Genomic DNA, 6,000 nt, shown 5'->3' with positions numbered 1-6,000 from the left:
CCGTCCATGTAAAATTCATTAAATCGTGGACATGTGGACCTTGGCTAATTTGCAAGTCTGGATTAATGTGTCTTGAAATCCCATGTGAAAAAAGGGAGTTATGTTTCAATTGTTGTCCTTATTAACAATACATTAACAATAGATGTTCTGTGGATTGGGGTGGCATAAAAATATTTGACATGCCGGGATTTGTCCAGTGTCATTGATTAGTGGTTGACTTAAAGGACAAAATCCAGCCTTTGTCTCAGTAAGGTGGGACGAACTGCAGCATTTTCTCCCTGCGCAAACGCCTAAGGTACAGACAGCGTGCTGGGCAAGGAAAGAGGCAGGTTTCTATCAGCGTACAAACTGGAGTGGATTAGCCCCAAACGGGCTGATTGTGGCTCAGAAACCTCCTCAAGACTTCAAGACTTGCCTTTCGAGTCAGTTTCTTTTCTTTCCTCCTTTCTTTCTTTCTTTCTCCTTACGTATGTATGTATTTATTTGAGAGGTAGTGTTACAGACAGAGAGGGACGGACAGACAAAAAGGTCTTCCGTCTACTGGTGCACTCCCCAAATGGCAGCAATGACCAGAGCTGGGCGGATCCGAAGTCTGGAGCCAGAGGCTTCTTCCGGGTCTCTCACATGGGTTCGGGGGCCCAAGCACTTGGGCCATCTTCTACTTCTTTCCCAGGCCACAGCAGGGAGCTGGATCGGAAGTGGAGCAGCCAGGACTTGAACCAGTACCCATATGGGATGCCAGCACTGCAGGCAGAGGCTTAGCTTCCTATGCCACAGCGCCGACCCTACTCTTTTTTATTTTCATCTACCTGAAAGGCAGAATGATAGAGACAGATCTTCCATCTCCTGGTTCAATCTCCAAATGCCTGCAACAGCCAAGGCTGGGCCGGGCAGAAGCCAGGAGCCTGGAACTGGATCCTAGAAGTGCCAGGCTGAGTTAACCACTCAGCAAGAATGTCTTGAGCCCCAGTGTAGCAAGCACTGAGAGCAGAGAGTAGCGAGATGGATATGCAAGCACCTCACAAGGCAAAATAAAGGAAGTGTCTCAGCTAGGTTTGCACACCACCTTAGTCGCCGGATTTGGTTCTGTATGATATTTTTGACTGCTTTCTAAAATTAAGCTCCTTTTCAGAGGATAAAGAATGAATTCACTGATTCAAAATCCTCAGGAAAAATGGAGCTTAGACAACAACAATCTCAGGAGGAATTCTCTCAAGATATTCTAAGCTATGGTAGGACAGCTTCTCAAGGGTTTGGTTTAGACAGACTATTTATTTGGAAGTAGGCGTCTGGGATGTGGTTAAAAACACAAAGGCAGGACAGGCTTTTGACCAAGTGATTAGGACACCTGCATCCCACACTCAGCTTCCTGTTAATGCAGACCCTGGGAGGCAGCAGTGATGGTTCAAGTGACTGGGTTTCTGCCACCCACCTGGGAGACCTGGGTTGCATTCCTGGCCCTTGGTTTTGGCCCCAGCCAGGGGACTGTTGCTGGCATCTGGGAAGTGAATGAGCATATGGGAGCTCTGTCTCTCAAATAAATGTTTTTTGTTAAAAGCAGAGGTGCATTTTCATGAGAACAAGACTTTGGATCCAGGAGACCAGCTGCTTCTTAAGGGAAGAATGACCAAATGGTTTGAACCAACCGTGCGAACACTCGTCATGGGTAATTCACACCGGCAGCCAGCTCTCGCCAGCCAAAATATGAAAAAGGAAGGGTAAAAAAAATTAAAAAAAAAAAAAAGGGAAAGAAAAGAAAAGGCCGGCGCTGCGGCTCACTAGGCTAAGCCTCCGCCTTGTGGCGCCGGCACACCGGGTTCTAGTCCCGGTAGGGGCGCCGGATTCTGTCCCAGTTGCCCCTCTTCCAGGCCAGCTCTCTGCTGTGGCCCAGGAAGGCAGTGGAGGATGGCCCAAGTGCTTGGGCCCTGCACCCCATGGGAGACCAGGAGAAGTATCTGGCTCCTGCGCAGTGTGCCGGCCGCAGCACGCTGGCCGCGGCGGCCATTGGAGGGTGAACCAACGGCAAAGGAAGACCTTTCTCTCTGTCTCTCTCTCTCTCACTGTCCACTCTGCCTGTCAAAAAATATATTAAAAAAAAAGAAAAGAAAAGAAAAAGGAAGGGAAGATGTCTTCATTATGGTTACCCTCCTGCACAGAGTGGAGGACCACAGAGACCTCGATCCCTGTCCCAACTCCTCATGGCTCCTGCAAGCGGTGACTCCCAGCCTGGCTGCCCTGTGAGCCCACCTGCCCCTCCTGGGACTTGGCCAGAAGTTTCAGAGGACCCCAAGTGATGGGGCCAGGATCTCTGGAAGTGGGGCCTGGGCATTGCTCAGGGTCTCTGGGTGTTTCCAATGTGCAAAATCCTGACCCTGTCAGGATTTGCTTCCTTCTCTCTCAAGGACTCAAGCAAAGGCACTGATGTTCCACTTGTCTTTTTTAAAAAAAGAAAAAAAAAACTTTCTGTTTTTCAATCTTTTCAATCATATTAGTACCAGTAACTATTGTAGAAACTTTAGGAGGAAAAAGATATAAAGGGACTGGCATTGTTGCATATTGGGAAAAGTCACAATTTGCAATGTTGTCATCCCATATGAGTGCCAGTTTGTGTTTTGGCTGTTCCACTTCCTATCCAGCTCCCTGCTAATGGCCTGGGAAAGCAGCAGTAGATGGCCCAAGTGCTTGGGCCCCTGCTACCCATGCGGGAGACCAGGATGAAGCTCCTGGCTCCTGGCTTTTCCTGGATCTTCTCTCCACTTGTTTACGCCCCAGATGGCCGTAACGGCCAGGGCTGGGCCAGGCCAAAGCCAGGAGCCAGAGCTTCTTTCAGGCCTCCCGCATGGGTGGCAGGGCCCCAAACACTTGGGCCATCTTCTGCTGCTTTCTCAGGTAATTAGCAGGGAGCTGGATTAGAAGTGGAGCAACTGGGACCCAAAATGGGCTCATATGAGAAGCCAGCATCCCAGGGAGGGGCTTAACCTGCTGCTCCCCAATGCTGGCCCCACAACCAAATAGATTTATTTTTCATTTATTTATTTGGTTCACTCCCCCAAATGCCTGAAATGGACAGAGCCTGGCCAGGGCCAGAGCCTGGCCAGGGCCACAGCCTGGCACCAGGAATTCAATCCAGGCCTTCCACATGGGTGACAGAGATCCAACAAACTTGAGCCACCTGCTGCCTCTTAAGGTTTACATTAGCAAGAAGCTGGATTTAGGGGTCAGAACCAGGAGTCGAACCCAGGCGCCCAGTCTGGGATGGGGGCGTCTCGAATGGCTTCTTAGCTGCCAAGCCAAAACCCCTCCCTAAACGTATATGTTAATTCCATTTTTACAGGAACTTTTTGAAGCACCTGCTTCAAAACACTTCCCCTGTTCATTTGTTTTGCAAATATTTTTCCTTGGTTCGTCATTCAATTTGGTTTGTTGACTTACAGAAGCGTTTATTGGTTTGCTGCTTAGAAATATTCCTTAATCAGGTAAATAGTTACCAATATTTTCTCCTACCTCAGTGAATACATGCTTCCTTACATGGGAGCAACCAGGCTGCTTCGGCAGGATTTTACTGTTGTGGAGTGAAACAGCCCATCTCCTACAGGAGCCAGGCTTGGAATGATCAAAACTACACTTCTTTTATAGTGTATATTCCTGGAACTACCCCACTTGACACAGATTAATGCAAAAAACATGCTGGCAGTGCCCTCCTTAGTAGGCAAAAGACTTTACAAAGCAAGCACTGTAGCAGTCACCAAACACTGCCCTGCCCCCAACACAAACAAAGCCTGTTTCCCTTCCACAAGCAGAAAGGGGGATGGGAGAAGCTTGGAATGGCTGTCCCAGGCCCAGGTGGAGACTTGCTCAGCCCAAATTTCCCTTGCTCCAGTGCCCTGGGGACACACTAACCATCAGCAAGGTTACCCTAGAATATAGTATTTGGGACATATGTGCACAAAAAATGATGTGTTCTCTGCTTTTCAGATTCAGTTGGAAGGCCTGCATTTTGATTTGTTAAATCTGGCAGCTGGAATCCTGAGGTTTTTCACTTGGTGTTGATGCTGGGGCCCATGTCCCAGGAGAGCTCATGAGAAGCAGTAGGCATAGCTCAAGAAAGAACTTACCTGCTTGTCTCCAAAGAGCACTCCAGCCAAGGGGCAGCCTCCTCCTCGTGCCCCAGAGGCAATTTCATAAAAGATTGATTGATTGATTGATTTGGAAGACAGGGTGACAGAGAGGGAGAGAGAGAGAGAGAGAGAGAGAGGTCCATCTGCTGGTTCACTCTCCGAATGGCCACATCAGCCAGGGCTGCACCAAACTGAAGCCAGGAGCCAGGAACTTCATCCTGATCTCTCACATGGATGTCAGGGGCCCACGTACGTGGGCCATCACCAGCTGCCTTCCCAGGTGCCTTAGCAGAAGCAGAGGAGCCAAGACTTGGACCAGCACTTTGATGTGGGATGCGGGCATCTCAAGCAGTGGCTCAACCCACTGCATTAATAACAACATGCCAGCCCCCAGAGACAGTTTTTTAAATGTCTCTTCCCCCTCGCCATTGCATTGCCTTTTTTATGCATGTGAGCAAACAGTTGCTAATAAAGCTAAGCTCTCAGCCCAGGCCTCATGGGTGGCTTCCTGCACTTCATTGTCTCTTTTTCTGGCAGCCACAAGGCTCCTTTTGGGCCCATGGGTCTGGACAGGCCCTGTTGGATTCACCGCTGCCTGGCTCAGGTGCCCTTAGCCCATTGCATGTTCTTATTTAAGTGGCCAATCTTCTAGTTCCCTTGGGGCCTGTTTCTGCCTTTAACACCCTATGTTTTGTCTTTACAAATGCAAAAATTGGGGGCTGCCACTGTGGCATTGCAGGAAAAGCCACCACCTGCAGTGCCCGCATCCCATATGTATGGGCACCAGTTTGAGTCCCGGCTGCTCCTCTCCGATCCAGCTCCCTGCTATGGCCTGGGAAAGCAGTAGAAGATGGCCCAAGTCCTTGGGCCCCTGCACCCACATGGGAGACCCATAGGAAACTCCTGGTTCCTGGCTTCGGATCTGCCCAGCTCCAGCTGTTGTGGCCATTTGAGGAGTAAACCAGCGGATGGAAGCCCTTTCTCTCTCTCTGCCTCTCTGTAACTCTGCCTTTCAAATAAATAAATACATACGCCTTTTTAAAAAATGTAAACATTTATTTATGTTCATTTTATTCAAAAGGCAGAGAGACAGAAAGACAGGGGAGAGAGCAGAAGCGAGAGTGAGAGTGATCTTCAGTCCACTGGTTCACTTCCCAAATGCCAGCAACAGCCATGCCAAAGCCAGGAGCCCAGAACGCCATTCAGTTCTCCCAGGTGTGTGACAGGGAGCTAAGTTGTCTCCCAGGTGCACATTAGCAGGGAGCTGGATGGGAAGCAGAGGAGCCAGGACTGGAACCAGGCAGCCCAGTAGGCGATGAGGGCATCCCAACCGCGGTACTGAACACCTAACACTGACTTCCAGATTTTTGGTTTACTGTGGTTTTCCAGAGGCTGGATGTTGACATTCGACTTTTATCTTGGCTTGGGACAGCTGAGTGTCACATGGATGTGGGCCACAGCATTATCATGTTGCCATTAAGACAGCCTGAAGAGTGGCAAGACTGAGACCCAGCCGAGGGCCTCGTTCCTGGGTTAGCAGGCAAATCGGACAATTCTCAGGAACGAGGCTAGAGTGACCCCACGTGACTCGATCCATTAGTGCAGGTGTTTCCAAGAATGCCTCTGCCGCCCCGGCTCCAGGAGGGAGGCCTGTGGCCTTTGTAATCTCGACACTAAGTAACCCCAGCCCCTGGCGGCTTCTAAATAGTCATCCGCGCGGGGGCCTGCACGAGCCGTGGAGGTCTCGCTAGATACAGCTTCGGACTCAGCAGATGCTGCCCTCTGCCTCTGTCAGGGGTGGCGCCGCTGCAGGTCTGAAACTGTAACTCCTGACGGGCTGCCAGGCGGCCCAGGAACTTCATCTCAGAGCGGGGGAGGTCTG

This window comes from Oryctolagus cuniculus, chromosome 2 (assembly GCF_051225735.1).
Source record: "Oryctolagus cuniculus isolate XC-2025 breed Fujian yellow rabbit chromosome 2, ASM5122573v1, whole genome shotgun sequence".
NCBI lineage: Eukaryota > Metazoa > Chordata > Mammalia > Lagomorpha > Leporidae > Oryctolagus > Oryctolagus cuniculus.
Note: the sequence above shows the minus strand (reverse complement) of the source record.